Below are 17122 nucleotides of genomic sequence, written 5' to 3' on the forward strand. Positions count from 1 at the left end.
GAAATACAAAATAGAAACTGAATCCGGTTGGCTAAGAATAGAAGTCAATGGAAAGCTTTTGTGAGCGCGGCATTGAACATCCGACTTCCATAGACCATAGAGCTAGTTAGTTAAGAATAGTGTACTGTATTCACGAATGTCTGAAGTTACAGAAATAAAACTCAGCACATAACCCTTCACTAGAAATAAGATTTAGGATTTAGATTTCTGGGCTTTCGGCATCTATGGCCAAATAGCCCGTCACGGTTGAGAGATAACGCCCCTTGGCGAGCACATTATCCGGGGAAAGGGAAGGAAGCGGCCTGAGACCTATAAATGACGTACCATCCCGGCATTTGCCTGGTGTGAATAAGGAGAACTCAGGAAAACCTCATTCAAGGTGGCTGGCCTGAAAAAGGGTTTTATAATAATAATAAGGGTTTTATAATAATAAACTTCCCTCTTCATTTATTCACAAAATGTCGAATGTGTGAGGATTTGCTTAAGTTGGAAGGTATGGTTTGCCAACTCTGAAAACTAAAATTACCACTACTGTTCATAATCCTGATTAGATTAAGAATAATTCTATTTTAAATCTTGAAATATGTAGTTAAGCCTTACAAAATATCAGTCACCCGGTAAAAAAACCGGTAAGTTGGCAAGCTACTTGTAAGTATGAAATTCGGTAAAAAGAAATGTCTTAATTAAAAATGATGGAAAGTGAGACTTAGCATTTTTGAAAACTTCGCTCCTAAATATCCAAATTTACCTTATTTTATTGAAAAAGTGTCCAATGTAAGGATTCACTTAGATTGAAGATGTGAAATTAGATTATGTAAACTTAAGTAAAAAAAATAAAGGAGGAAATCTGTAACTAATTCTCTGAAGTATGTGTTCTAATACAGGTAACAGAGATTCAAGATTCAAGCATGTTTTGTCAAGCATAGAGTACAACATGAATGTTTGAAGTTAGGAAGATGAAACTCGGGATAAGAACTCATTAAAAAAATATGCGAACACGTGTCTTAGATCTTTTGAAAATCTACATTTTAACAGAAATGGGACATTTTCTAAAAATTTTTCCGACATTGTCTGTTGTTTCGGATCTCATCACTTGAAAACTGCAGAGAACTTCGAAATGCATTTTGGAACTTAATTAGTATCATTAGAGAACTTATTCTAAAGGTGTAGGGAGTTCAAAATTAATGCGAAATATAGGCTGTGTCCAAAAGTGAGAAGTGCATACAGTACTTTGAGTATGCAAGCTCGAAGTATACAGTTGGAGTGCACACTAGTTACTGTTCAGTTTGTCAAATGAAAGTTTGGTCAACACTTCGTTTCAGCACTTTATTAGGGTAGAACATGAAATACTGACAACAAAGGAAAAGAGAATGCCACGTGCTGAAAGAAACAAAATTAAAAAATATACCTACTCACTCATTTATATATATTTTGTATCATATTTATTCTAATCTAATGGATTTTCAGAATATTCAAAACCAGAAAAACAATGCACACAAATGTAATAATTTCTGGGTTGGTGAAAGTTGCAGATGCACCAGCATCACTCGCATCTTCACAAGACTGTCGATAACATTTGGATTAAGAGCACATTTGGATTTGTTTCAGTAGGGCATATGATTGGCTAGAGACCCCAAAAGGTCCTACTATCTCAGCATAGAATCTTTTTGTGTTAGAAGTTGGTTAATTAAATATTTTAACGCTGCTCGGAGCTCTGCTTTTCCATTCTTCTTTCCAATGAGGCTGCACTTCTTCCTGATCAACAACCTACAAAGACAAAAATAAGTTATAGACACCAGTCTAAAGGATGTATGGTGTTATGCCTAATATTACAAGTTTCTGTGAAAACTAGAAGGGGCTCATTGTTGGAGTATGCTGAACCACCTTCGCACGTGTATCTTCGGATGTTATAGTTAAACAGAAATAAAATGTTTAGTTTTAAGTTTGGGCTTTATATAATCATTTGGGCTATATATAATCACTTGGGCTATATATCATCATTTGAGCTATATGTCATTTTGGGCTGTATATGGATTTAGGCTATGTATCACCATTGAAATATATGCCATTTGTGCTATATATCATCATTTGAACTATGTCATTTTTGGCTACATATCATCATTTGAGCTTACGGCTATATATTATTATTTGAGCTATGTTGCATTTTGGACTATATATAATCATTTGAGCTATACGTCAGTTTGGGCTATATATCATTTTGGGCTTATACCATCATTTGAGCTATATGCCATTTTGGGCTATATATATCATCAATTGAGCTATATGTCATTTTGGGCTATATATAATCACTTGAGCTATATGACATTTTGAGCTATTTCTCAGCATTTGAGCTATATATCATTTTGGGCTATCAATCATCATTTTAGCTATATATCATTAACCATGATATGTACTGTCATTTTGTGAGTGTCATATTGCAGAATTTTATGATGGTATACTTCAGTATGAGTATTCTTTTATTAAGTGTCATGATTGTTGCACAAAATCAAATTTTAAAATCTCGATTTTCTCGAAAACTATGTAAGGGTCTGTCCTGGTTCGTATTTAGTAATCTTCAAAATAATTCAAACGTTTTAACACTTTCTTAGCTGTTTTTTTCTAATACTTAACCATGAGAAGCGTACATAATCAACTTTCTGCATATAGAACAAGATGTCTACACCTTTATACACACACACTTATTTTCTCGACAAGATGTCTACGTACATGTACATTTATTTACGACGTTGCTATAGTAACAACTCTCTTTTTTTAAATTAACGATTACAAAATAGTATCTCGAAATCTCTATGTGTCTTTCTTTTCTTTATACATAATATTGCTCAAATAATTCGCCTCTGATCCCTTTTCTTGTAAGCTGGCACAGATTGCTAATATTATATACAACGTTATCGTTGTAGATGTCGCTCGGACGGGACTTCCATAATAGTTCTACTATGAAGGAAAGAACCCTGGGTTAAATATCATGAAACACCTACTTTTTGAATAGCCCTCGTATATTTAATATCACCTTTAATACAAATATTCTACTTTTCCATTTATATATACTATATTATAACATTACACATTTTTATATTTGTCAATATATCTCAATACTAATAACGACGAATTACAATTATCATGAATGAGGCTATTCAAAAATTAAACCTAACTGATAGTTTCCTTCTAGGGTACAAATTAACTATTCCTTCATACACAAACAACATTATTTACAAACAAAGATCTTTGTAATATTAAATATTAGCAGGGCCAGAAGGCAACAAAATTAGAACATATAAACACATTGATTATCATTTAATACATTAATAAACTTTGAAAAATTAAGAGATTCGATATCCATTATTCTTATTCTTTCCATATAATAAATTGCATCTATTTTATATGTCTGTCATTACCTTCATATGTTTACATTAAAATTATGATCTTTTATTTTTAAATATTTATAATATTCGCATGAAATTCGAATTGAATAAAAACACGAAAACAGGAATAGCTTAAATATATGTTTCCTGGAGAAAACATAAATTGTCAAACTCAGTATATTCTCATATTACAATAAAGCTTTTAAATAATTTCTTAGCATGAAACACAAATTAACAATTCGTCAAATTAATGCTATAAAAGGAAATTGCAACAAAACTATAAGGAACAAATCAATAGTATTTTCAGTTAATTGCCATAAATTAATTTTATCACCCCTACCGAATTGGTCTAAATGGAGTAGCCAGACGAAGAGTGTTCTGGGAGAAGGCAGCAGTTCTCCAGTAGCCAAGTTGGCGGAAATCATAGTGATTGGTACGGCAACTTGGACATTAGTCCCAGGCGTGGTCAGAATGACTTTAACGGCTGGGATACTGCGGGGTGGAAGGCAACGGGAAACCACCACTCTATTTTCCCTAGTTTGCTAGCAGCGAAAAGAGAACATATGAACAATGGTCTTTCGCAGGTCAAAATGTAGTTCCGGAGGTAAAATATCCCCCCATTCGGATCTCCGGGAGGGGGATGGCTTGGGAAGGACTATTGGACGAGAAAGTAATAATGGGGGGAAGACAAACAGAGAAAGAAAGACAAGGAAGAGCAAAAGATTTAGGATAGGGACATGGAACGTACGTACTATGTTACAGGGAGGAAAATTAGAAAATCTTAAAGAAGAAATGAAACAAAATAATTTAGATTTGGTAGGAGTTTGTGAAGTTAGATGGGAAGGTAATGGGGTATTGAACAGCGAAGGATATAGAATGTTTTACTCAGGTAATGAAAAGGGCGGTCATAATGGCGTAGGAATAATTCTTGGAAAGCGCTTAAAAGAGAAGGTAGTGAAAGTAGAATTTATTGATGATAGAGTTATGATGTTAAGACTTAAAGGGAAAACGAAGGATCTAGTGGTGATACAGACATATGCACCGACGACTTCGCATGCAAATGAAGAAGTAGAGGAAAATTATGAGAAAATAGAAGAAATTATAGATAGGGAGAAGAAGGGTGCATGCATAATTCTAATGGGAGATTTCAATGCAGTTGTGGGAGAAAAACAGGAAGGTAGTATCGTAGACAAATATGGTTTAGGCGAAAGAAATGAAAGGGGAGAGGGACTGGTGAATTTCTGTAGACAGAATTCACTAGTAATTGGGAACACGTGGTTCAATCAGCACAAGAGAAGAAGATATACATGGAAATCGCCAATAGACGGCGGAAGATATCAGATAGACTACGTTATAATTCAGGACAGGTATCGGAATAGCTTAAAGAACGCGAAGACCCTTCCCGGGGCTGATATTTTCTCTGATCATAATCTTGTGCTGGCCGAAGTAGATATTCAACTGAAAGATGTAGGCAGAAGAAAAGTAGGTAACAAAGTGTTGAATACTGAAAAGTTGAAAAACGAGGAAATTAGAAATCGTTTCGATGAAAAATTCGAAGAAAAATGTTCAAACGAGGAAAGGATAGGCGCAGGTAGTAACGCACGGTGGGAACATATTAAACGTTGCTTACAGCAAGCTGCAGAAGAAGCAGTAGGTTACCGCGAACACAAAACTGCTAAGAAACCATGGGTTACAGAGCAGATGTTGCAGAAAATGAGGGAGAGGAAGATGTGGAAACAGGTTGATACAGAAGAGGGCAGAAAGATGTACAGAAAGTTAAATAATGAATTACGAAGAGAAACAGACAAAGCGAGGGAAGAGTTTTACAAAAGAAAATGCGAGGACATAGAAGAATTAGAAAGAGTTGGGAAATATGAGGAAATGTACAAGGAGGTGAAATCTATGGAATTTCGGAGGAAACAAGGGAGTATCATGATGGCAGTAGAAAATAAGAATGGGAAGGTAGTCAGCGAGAGAAATGAGGTCATAGGAAGGTGGAAAGAATACGTTGAAGACTTATATGAGAGTAGGGATAGACCGTGTAGCCTAAATGTTGAAGTGGAAAATGAAGTAGGCGAGGATGATAAAGGATCTAGTATTCTTCGGGATGAGTTTGAAAAGGCTATATCTGAGATTAGGAATGGAAAGGCAACAGGAATAGATAACATACCAATTGAATTCATAAAAAATATAGGAGACAAGGGAAAGAAAGAATTGTGGCGACTATGCAATGAAATATATGAAACAGGAGAATGGCCAAGAGACTTTCTGAAAACGATCATGATACCGATGGCTAAGAAATCGAACCCAAAGAGATGTGAGGATTATAGAACTATTAGTCTCATATCTCATGCAGCTAAAATTCTGCTCCGAATACTGAACAGAAGGTTATATGGAAGAACAAATAAAGATGTTGAGGAAGAGCAGTTCGGGTTCAGAAGAGGCAAGGGCACAAGAGATGCTATTGGATTATTAAGGGTGATCGGTGAAAGATTTATAGAAAAAGGGAAAGAGGTGTATGTTGTATTTATTGATCTAGAAAAGGCTTTTGACCGCGTGAATTGGAAATTGTTGTTGGGAGTTCTAACAAAGATAGGGTTGGAATGGAAAGATAGAAGACTCATAACAAACTTATACATGAACCAACAAGTAAGTGTTAGAATAGGGGAAGAACTGACGGAAGAGAGTACAATTGGAAGGGGCGTTCGACAAGGATGCTGCCTCTCGCCAACACTATTTAATGTCTATCTAGAAGAGATAGTAAAAAAGAGCCTACATGATGATGATGGCATTTCGGTAGGAGGTAGAATGATTAGATGCATAAGATTTGCAGACGATGTGGCCCTTGTTGCAGAATCTGAAAAGAAAATCAATAAAATGTTAGAAAAAATGAGAAGGGGCTTTGAAGAATATGGGATGAAAATAAATGTTAGAAAGACAAAAGCCATGGTGATTGGAACGAAGGGGTCTGTGTCAAATATAAAAGTAGGAGGGGAGAAAATAGAACAAGTGAATAGTTTTCGATACCTGGGTAGTGTTCTTAGTAATGACATGAAATGCGAACGTGAAATAAAAGCAAGGATAGGAATGGCGAAAGAAGCCTTTAAAAGAAAGAAAAGTCTGTTTTGTGGGACCTTGAACAAAGAGTTGAGAAAAAGACTCATAAAATGCTTCGTGTGGAGTGTTGTGCTGTATGGGGCGGAAACGTGGACATTGCGTAAGGGTGACGAAAATCGACTGGAAGCCTTCGAAATGTGGGTGTGGAGAAGAATGGAAAGAGTTAGTTGGGTCGAGCGGAAAACGAATGAGAGAGTGTTAGAAATGGTGGGTGAGAAAAGAACACTTTTAGATATTATTAGGAAGAGGAAGAGAAACTGGTTAGGACATTGCCTAAGAAGAGATTGTATCATGAGGGACGTCCTAGAGGGTATGGTGGCGGGAAAGAGAGGGAGGGGGCGAAAGAGACTACAATTAATGGATGATATTAAAACAGAAAGATCATACGCGAAAACGAAAAGGTTAGCGCAGGATCGTGGAGCATGGAAGCTTCTCAGCTGCGGCAAGTGACCTGCCAATAAAGGCAGAATACCTATGATGATGATGAATTTTATCACTTTCTTAACTGATTTTATAATTGCATAGGTTTTCAATATACCTTTTAATAATAAATAGACTGAAGAACATATTAACCATAGACGTAAGCAAAGGTCAATTTAATACAAATCCATCGGACGCCTTTTTAACAGTTTAAGTTATACGTTCGAAGGCCTCATTTAAGCAACATTGTATGGCACAATCTTGTATACGTTCTTGTCTTTCATAGGATGACACCATATTTTGACTTCTATTTACAAAATTCCTGTCATCTGCAAATTGATTTTGTGAAGATCGGCGGTAACTATTACTTCTACTGAAATTCCTGTTGTTATTTCTAAAATTCCTAGCTCCATTTCTATAATTAGGTTGCGTTTGATTTCCGGTACCATTATAACTACTCATTCTATTATTGAAACTACGAACATTAGAATCATTTTCATGTTGTATATTTACATTACGAACAGAAGCATATTGTGTCTGATTACGTGCATAATTACCCTCACCTCTATCCTGCATTTTATTGTTATTCTGTATTGCCGATTGGCTCTCATAACTCTGAATGAGCATAATTAAATGGTTGAAGTTAATGCACTGCGCCGACATTAACAACTGTTGTAGTCTAAATGGCAATAAGATTCTAATAGAAGCTATAATTCGGGATTCCGGATGGTTTGGATTTAGTGATCTTAACTCATTATATGTAGATACTACAAATTCAGTAATACTCCGGTGTAATTTTGGATTGTAATGCTTCGTTCGCAATACGGCATCTCTATTCGCTACCATAAAATCGTTTTCATAATTTGATAGAAGAGCATTCTTAAAATCTGAATATGTATGAAGACTACCTCTAATAGCTTTAAACCATGTTAAGCAGGGTGGTAACAAGATGTGCGGCAATAGTTTTAAAAACTGAGACTCATCTACACCCATGAGCTCACTTTCATCCTGAAATTTTTCGAGAAATGCCCTAGCGGGTATATCTTCTGGCACGCCACTAAATTTTGTAAGCAACTTAACTTCGCTGAATCGCAACTGTTTACCTGTGTTCGTCTTCATACCTCTATTGGAGACAGGGGCGGATCCAGGCCCGACTTCTGGGGGGGCGGTTGGTTGTCATACTGCTACTTTTAAGGGCTCCAAACTTTGGGATGGGTTTTATTTATATATATAAAATAAGAAAGTTTCCTCTTCTAGGGGGGGGGGCGATCGCCCCGATTGCCCCCCTGGATCCGCCCCTGATTGGAGATGTGTTTACACCCACACAGCAAGGAATATTTCCTCAATCAAAAGAAAATATTTTCCTTGGTTTTCAAAAGGTTTTCCTTCTCTGAAGATTTCCATGCTGGTTTCCCCAATGTATTCCGAATATTTCCCAAAAATATTTTCCCAAAAATGTTTGTAAAACATTTTAGAAATTACCTGGAGTACATTTTGAGAATGCTTGCCGGAAAGTAAAACCAGGAAAATATTCACAAAATATATTAGAAATATTGTTTTGGATCTAATTTAATATGTTTTCACTGTTGAGAAGGGAAATATTTTCGAAATGATACTAAAAATGTTTTCCATATATGATACGGAAAGCAATCAAACGAAATATATTCCACATATTTAAAAAATGTTTTCTAATTCGTTATTTGTAATATTTTCTATTTTTACGAGAAAACGTATTAAATATATATTTTTAAAAACATTTAGAATATTTTAAAAATAAATTATTTCGTAATATAAGAAATATTTTTCAGAAATGTTTTAAAAAGGTTTACTTAATTTTTTACAAAAGTATTTTGGTAATCTTCTCCTATAACTTAAATTAAGTATTTTCGTATGATATTTTAGTATTATTTCCAGAATATTTTATGGAATTTTGAATATAAAACTTTAAAACAGTTAAAAGAAAACATTAAAAATGAATAGAAAATGTTTTCCATTGTGTTTTGGAAGATATTTTGTGTCTTTAGTGAACAACATTTTCTGATATAGGTCTATTATAGAAACATTTTTACATGTTTTCAGAATATACTCTTCCGTTACTGGAGAAAACATATTCCTTGTTATATCTGAGAAGTATCCCAACTATATGCCGGAACTATTTTTTAAAATGTGTTTGGAGAACATTTAATTAACTACGGGAAGCATTGGCGTTAAATAAGCTTTCCGGGCTTAATCCTCCCCCGAAATTGTTTTACTATATTAAAGTAAATGAAATATCCTGCACAATTTTCACATTTTCAGGAATAAAGTTAGCAAAGATTCCCTCCACAAAACAAAATCGTAAATATGCCACTGAACAGGATGTGCATGTTTAGAACGTTAGTAGGAAAATAATGTATGGAAAATTTTCACAAATTGTAATAGAAATATTGTGTTGAATGTAATGTAATATGTTTTCAATGTTGAGAGCAGGGGTAAAAGTGGATCTGAAAAGGTTGGGGGACGGTAGGTAGCGGATGACGTCACGTCGTTCACCCTGCCTATCTTTGCCCATTGTAATTATTTTAGGAACTGGGTAGACGCCGTATATATTTTCTCGAGGTGGGGGTGGCGTCCCCCCGTACTTTTACCCCTAGTTGAGAGAGAAAATGTTTTCTAAGTAACACTAAAAATGTTTTACATACATGATAAAGGAAACAGAATAGGCCTATAAACAGAATAAAATGTTTTCCAACATGTCATTTACATTCTTTTCTATTGTTACAAGAAAACATATGAAATATAATTTTTAAAATATTTCGAATATTTTAAAAATAAATTCGTTCGTAAGATAAGAAATATTTTTAAAACTCCTATTAATTTTGTATGGAAATGTGTTTGTTATCTTGTCCTGTAACTTAAATGAAATATTTTCATGTAATATTTTAGAATTATTTGCAGAATATTTTATCGAATGTTGAATAAATTCTCTCACGAGAGTATCGTAGTAGCATTATTACCAATCATTATACTAATTATAGCAGCACCAAAGAAATATATTTGTTAAAAATTTGAAATTTATGATATCCAGTGTGTGAGATTGCTAATTAGCATCGCTACATCAACCGTCATTTGTTTATCAAAGGTACCAGCATTCCTTGCGCGCTATGTTGAATTCACAAGTCAAGACAAGAAGGAATATTTAAAAAATAAATAAATAAAATAAAATAAATCTCACTATATTCAGTCATGTTGAAGAAGATATCTTTATATAGAAAAAGGGTTATAGTTAAGGAGCCAGGAATTATTCATTGAATATCTACCTACTTAAAAAGTTGGTAATATACCCAATTTTAATTAGTTAATGAGTGATTTGAAATTAAAGAAGACTTTTCCGAAGTCGGAGGCACACCTCAACTCTGTTAATAGTGAAGAAGAAAGAAAGAAAGACAAGAAAGACAAGAAAAGTCGGTAAGTATAACGATTACATAAAATAATTTAGTTTTATTGTCTTTATAAGTGATTGAGTGTCTGTATAGTATACATGAAGCTGCATCAGTTCCCGAATAAGCAGGACGCTCATACTTTTAGGGATTATTCATTGAGTATGTACGAACTTACAAAGGGGGTAACAAAGCGACTTTTATTTACTTATCGACTGATACGAAAATAAAAAAAGAACGTACCTGTACTTTATATCTGCATATCTGCATGTGTAGTGCCCTTGTACTTTATCTATGACTATGTGTGTGTGGAGGGGGGGATTTAAGGCATATCGCATGTCTTGTGCACATGGGTACTTCTTATATTGCACTACGTAGAAAATTTATGGTATTTCATGTAGAAATGGTAATAGAACACAAGAAACGCAGATCAGGGTGTTCTCATGTATACTATGTATTATCGAGAAATTTATGTTTACAAATTAATAAAGGTATGGGATGCTAGATTTCTATTTTTCATCTCTATACATAAAATACCGTGAAGGTTTACTTTTGGCTCACCAGTCGAAATAATTGCTGAAAAATAGATTCTTTTAATAATTTTCTTTTTATTGTCGGATTGAGTATAGCCCGCTCCCCCCAATGATTTTTAACGAATCATAGTGATTCTAACGATTCATACTAGTTCATAATGAATCGGAATCGCATGTTATAAAGATTTAAGATGTAAATCTTGCGGTAAGGAAGCTTTAGTATAAGTAGTAGTAGTAGCTTTAGTAGCGGTAGTAGTAATAGTAGCAGTAGTAGTAGTAGTTAGTAGCAATAGTAGTAGTAGTGGTGGTAGTTAGTAGCAATAGTAGTAGGAACGGGTTAGAAGCCCCGCAGGGGTTGGTTTGGTTCTGTTCTCGATATAAGTAGTAGTAGTACTGACTCTTCCAGTTCCGGTGACAAAGATCTGGGGGGAGCGGGCTATACACAAGCCTTATTGTCTCCTAAAGATTTGCGCTAGGCGATTTGAAATACGTCACATGGAATAGATAAAATTCAAAAGGAGCGTCAGAAGTAATTGTCGAAAAAGTATAGTTATTCTTTTATGATTTGCGTATATATATACGTTGCCGGATGTATGACGTAAAAACTACAGTGCAAAAAATATAAATCAGCCTGTACTACGTGTAGGGATGTAGAACACAGGTTCCTCTTCCCATTTATCTGTAATAAAGACAGAAATCAACGTGCCCTGCGGGGCTGTAACCCGCCTTCACTTGCTAACGCTCGCTCGGCAATACTATGTGAATTAAATATTTTACTTTGATACAGAAAAGAAACATCTATTAACCTATATGGGGGACCTGTGTTCTAGAAGCTTCCCGCACCAATACTGTCTGAGTCAGAGCATTGCGAAGTTGGAGGTCAGCAGGAGCGAGGGGATGCTTCCAAAGGGAAAATATGCGGGCAAGTCTTTACTTTAGTCAAGGCAGTGACAATGACCAATTGATCTGAACCGGTTTCTGCAGTTACAGTTCCCAAGAAGGAAAGAGAAAACAACGTGCCCTGCGGGACTCTAACCCGCCTTCACTCGCTAATGCTCACCTCTGGTGCTTGGGGTCCCGGGTTCGATCCCAGCCCCCGCCAAGTGAACTTTGTGGTGAACAAACACCGTGTGCGTGGGTTTTCTCGGGGTTCTCCCGTTTCCTCCCACTTTCTTCATTTCGCCATTACATTCATTTCTCATAATCATCGTCTCCTTTAGCCTAACCGGCATAATCGTGGGACGTAAAACTAAAAGATTTCATTTCATTTCATTTTTCGCTAATGCTCATTCGGCAATACTATGTACTGACATAATATCACTGCCTTGTTCAAAGTAAAGAGTTTAAAAAGATGCGTACATTACCATTTTTATGACAGGTTATAATGATTCTGCGTGCAGTTTTACTTCTGGTGTGCCACTCGAAAGCAGTGTTTCTTTCAAAAGTAATGTTCCGGGGGCATTGCTCGTGCTATTCTAGTTATTATTATAAACGTATTATTTTGGTCTGCTCCGGGGAGCCACTGCCCTCCCAAAGACAAGTCTGGAAGAAGCACTGCTCGAAATACTTAGTGAAATATAATTCTTTCGCTACTTTCCTTCTTGTTGTCTATTTAATGATTTTCGCCAAGCGACGTATAAATTTTTCACTTATAAATTCAAGGCGACCGTCAGAATTAATTGTCGAAAAATTACAATTCTTTTACGATTTGCGTATTTATATTGATTCCTGATGTGTGGATAAGAAGCCCAAAAAATACAAACCAATCTGTGTTACGGGGCTACTAAAAAGCACGAATGCCATCTAACCGAGTCAGGGAGGGTGAAGGCGGGGGGGGGGGGCGAGGGGATGCTTCCGAAGGGAGTAGGCACGTACATTTCTATTTTGGTGACGGGATAATTGCGCGTATATTACCATTTTAATGACGTATTTACGACTTTTTTTTTCACGGGAGAAGGGCTTGGCTAACTTTGTTCTCCAAGATAATTCATTTACTTTAATATAGTAAGTACAATTTCAAGGGGCTTAAGCCCGGAAGCCCCCCTTAAATACACCAGTGGGTTATAATAATTCTTGGGTTCTCTCGAGCAGACGTTTACGCCGAGAACAAAATTTATAGATAAAATATGATGTGAAATATTTTTCGTGAAGGAATGAGAGTGTTAATGTAAGTTATTTCTATCATTGCACAGCTTATTGAAATGGATTTTGAATGCAAATAGGGTAGAAGTAAGCGGCGGGAATTTCCGGTTCATACGTCAGTTGTGAACATCTGCGATGGCCGTAATGTAAACTTTTTTTTTTTTTTTTTTAAAAGAATTGTGTAATAAAGAGAGAAGGATTATAAAGTTTCTACAGTCATGGTATGGTGAAGCGCGTAAAATCAACTGCGCAAAGTGTGGAAAAGATTTATTCAAGAAGAAAAATTCAGAACAGAGGCAATAGCCCTACATACACTATTTTCTGTCGTAAAGGTAAGAAAGAAAGGCGGTGTAACACTCGTGTATTAGCTGTGAAAGGTATTTTTTTTTTTTTAGGATCGAAATTAAGTGTTTTTGAAGATAAGAATAATTACAAATATTGTAAATGTTTTTGCACCATCCTCGTTTATGCGTGCCCCCCTGCTGTGCTTCTGCCCTGACTCAGATAGCATGCGTGCTTTTTTACTGGCCACCTAACAGAAGTTGTTTCGCTTTTTCTTTTAGAGCTCCTCATTTAGTACATAGGGGGGCGCGGTTGCTCAGTGATAGAGCGTTCACCTCCGGTGCTTGGGGTCCCTGGTTCGATCCCAGCTCGTGCCGTGTAGACTTTCTCGTGGGTTTTCTCGGGGTTCTCCCGTTTCCTCCCACTTTCTTCATTTTTCATTATCACCGTCTCCTTTAGCCTAACCAACATGATCGTGGGATATTAAACTTAAGGATTTCTTTTCGTTTAGTGCATGTTCTGCAAAAAGAAACCGGAAGATGCAAGAAATGCGTCAAAATTTGGTAAAACAGTCTGCTTGAGTATTACCTAATTCTGCCTGCAGGTTTACTATTGGCGTGCCGCTCGAAATAATTGTTGAAAAATTATAATTCTTTCGCTAATTTTCTTATTTTCTCTTAAATGGTTTGCGGCAGGCGACATGTAAATATTTCACCTGGCATATATAAAATTAAAGGGGGCCATCAGACTAGATTTGCCGAAAGATTACAATTATTCTTTTGCGATTTGCGTATATATATATATATATATATATATATATATATATATATATATATATATATATATATATATATATATATGTGTGTGTGTGTGTGTGTGTGTATTGTATTGTGTTCAGGGTTTGCCCAATTGGGCCCAGCCCGGAAAAACCCACCTAGGTTTTTGAGCTTTTCGTTGGTATATTATTGGTGCAATTAAAGTGATCAAGTGATTGGAAGTGGTTCTTATTAGATTTTGGACTTTCCTTGGGCGAATTAGTTGCTTTCGCGCTAAGATATACAACATTCAACGTAAGACCCGAGGGCGCGGTGGCTCAGTTGTAGAGCGTTCACCTCCAGTGCTTGGGGTCCCTGGTTCGATCCCAGCTCGCGCCGTGTGGACTTTGTGGTGGCAAATACCGTGCTCGTGGGTTTTCTCGGGGTTCTCTCGTTTCCTCCCACTTTCTTCATTCCACCATTTCACTCATTTCTCATTATCACCATCTCCTTTAGCCTAACCGCATAACCGTGGGACGTTAAACTTAAAGATTCCATTTTTTTCAACGTAAGACCTTTATAAAGTTGTGAATGCACTGAATGCATTAAAAAAGCCGTACCTTAGATTCAGAGTGGAAAGAATCAAAGAAGTTGTCATTTGAAGAGGGATACACTATGTTTAAATTCTTGTAAAAAAAAAAAAAAAAAAAAAAAAAAACCTTTCTGGCGCCCTTTTTATTTTTTCTTCGCTTTAAATACATACTATTGTGCCATGAATACTTCTCAGAATCATCTTCCTGTAAACTTGATTTCCCAAAAGCATGTACACAAGCGCTGTTATAACATTCAAAACACTTTGAAAATCCTTATTTTAGCAAAATGCGCAATTTTCCCATCTTCAAGTGACACGTTCCATTTAAGTGTCCGTGGAAGAGAGAGTTGAACATGTATAGAGTATATTTGAAGGGTAAGGGGAAAATAGAAGGAATGTCACAAAATTGTATTTTTGAGAAAACGGTGTTTTAATATTGAAAACCTCGTAAAAAGGCATAGGCTTAATCAAATCTTTTGCCTGTTTTTACATAGATATTTTTACATCTACGGATGCATATATATATATACAGGCAAATAGTACCAAAAGTCACCATCTCATAGGACAAAGTACCCAATAAAGCACACACATGGACATTCCTTGTTTTTTCCCCTTACCTTTCATTTCATCCTTTTACTGAATTGTTCTGTCATGTTGGTAGTTTTCTTGAGCATTTCATGATTCATTCCTATATTCGCGATTTTTTGTATTCTTTGCAATGCAACGTATCAAAATTATTCATTTGTATAAGGTAAAATAATATGTATGGCCTGCTCCGTGGGGAAAGAAATTAAGCAAGGTAGCGGTCATCAAGGCCTTAGTAACCACCTCGGCATTCACCTGGTACGACTGAGGGAAAAAGGATGATCGGGTCCAGATTTGAGATCAGAGCATTCGGAATGAGACGCTAGTTCTTCATCAACTCAAATGCTGCCACATGTTTTCAATTTTTTTTTTTTTTTTTTTTAATAGGTTCAATATTTATAAGATGCTATACTTTTTAAAAAAAATGTGTGACCGCTTCAACATGTTACAACGTCCGTAAGTAAGCTACAGTCTGAGGTATGTCACTTTCAGCTGAAGCTGTTGTCTTCCTTGCCGTTTACATTTTCTTCAGGATGTTACTTTTGTAACACAATATTGTCTTCACAAGCTGCTGTAGGTCCTACACAAACATTTTAAATATTTTTGTAAGTTTAAGATGTAATAATTGATCTTTAATCATTCCCTGCTGTTATTATGTTATTAAACGCTGCCTATTATTTTTATTTTCAGAAACTGTGTAACACAAGAGAAACGTAACTAACGATGAGATCGCGTAGATTATTGGGATTTGGCTTCAACATGTCATACAGAGACGAACAAGAAGATCAGTTAAGAATTCAGCTGCAGTTCCACAGAACTTTAACTGACAATTCGCAGCGTCGAATTTATAGTTAGTTGTGGTAATCAAAAGTGACATTATAAAGAAGCAAATACGTTTTCTGGTTATTCAACAATGTGATATTTCTTGAAAGTTGCAAAAAGTGACATTTCGTGAAAAGATCTATTCCCCATGCGCCGTAGATTTGTAGAACATATTTTCAGCAACATATTTTACATAAATATTGTTGTTGATTTTTTTTTAATTAGTGTCAGTGACATAATTTTCTAGAACAAGTGTTGAAGATTGTTCTTAATGTGATATTTGAGAAGATTGTTCTTAATGTATAGAAACAAATAATACGAGCAGCATGAAGATGCTGCTGAAGAGTATTTAAATAAATAATGCCAGAATAGTGTACATTTATATTTTTATTTAACTACTAACCGATATAAACTTATATAGATGTATATTTATTATAGTGTACAGTGTAAATTATAACTACATAATGTTAGCTTGCTCTCATAATTTTAAGCTGCTTTTATTATTATTATTATTATTATTATTATTATTATTATTATTATTATTATTATTATTATTATTATTATTATTATTATTAACTCAAAATCTTATTTACACACAGAATGCTTCAGGGTGTTCCACTGCTACTACTGGTATGTGGCCACGCCGTCTATGTACGTTGGGGTGTCTTATGTGATGTTGCGAGGTTCAGACTGCAAATTAGAGCCTTCACAATCATCGCGTGCCAATTTACAAAGCGGCTATATTGGATTTATTATTTTTAAGATAGGAAAAGGATTGCCAACAATTGTTTCTTGAAATGGATGTCTAAACTTCAATCCTTTTCGTATTTTAAAAAAAAAAAAAAAAAAAAAAATCCAATACAGCCGCTTTCAAAACTGGCAGGCGACGATTGTGAACACACTGATGTGCAGTTTGAATGTCGTAAGTCACATAAGACACCCCAACATATATGCACGGCGTGTCCACATACCAGTAGTACCAGTGAAACACCCAGAAACATTTTGTGTGTAAATAAGAGTTTGAGTTTAAAAAAAAATGCTTAAAATTATGAGAGCAAGTTAACATTACGTA

The 17122-nt window shown here is 35.4% G+C and overlaps 1 long non-coding RNA gene across 1 annotated transcript; it reads left to right on the top strand.

Annotated features, from left to right (window-relative positions):
* Positions 1–9618: 9618 nt before the first annotated feature.
* Positions 9619–16426, top strand: LOC145663552 (uncharacterized). Its single transcript, XR_014127180.1, has 2 exons — positions 9619–10367; positions 15919–16426. It is a non-coding gene; the product is annotated as an uncharacterized LOC145663552 (long non-coding RNA).
* The last annotated feature ends 696 nt before the right edge of the window (positions 16427–17122 follow it).

Source organism: Thermobia domestica, chromosome 11, assembly GCF_964235325.1.
Source record: "Thermobia domestica chromosome 11, izTheDome1.hap1.1, whole genome shotgun sequence".
Classification (NCBI taxonomy): domain Eukaryota; kingdom Metazoa; phylum Arthropoda; class Insecta; order Zygentoma; family Lepismatidae; genus Thermobia; species Thermobia domestica.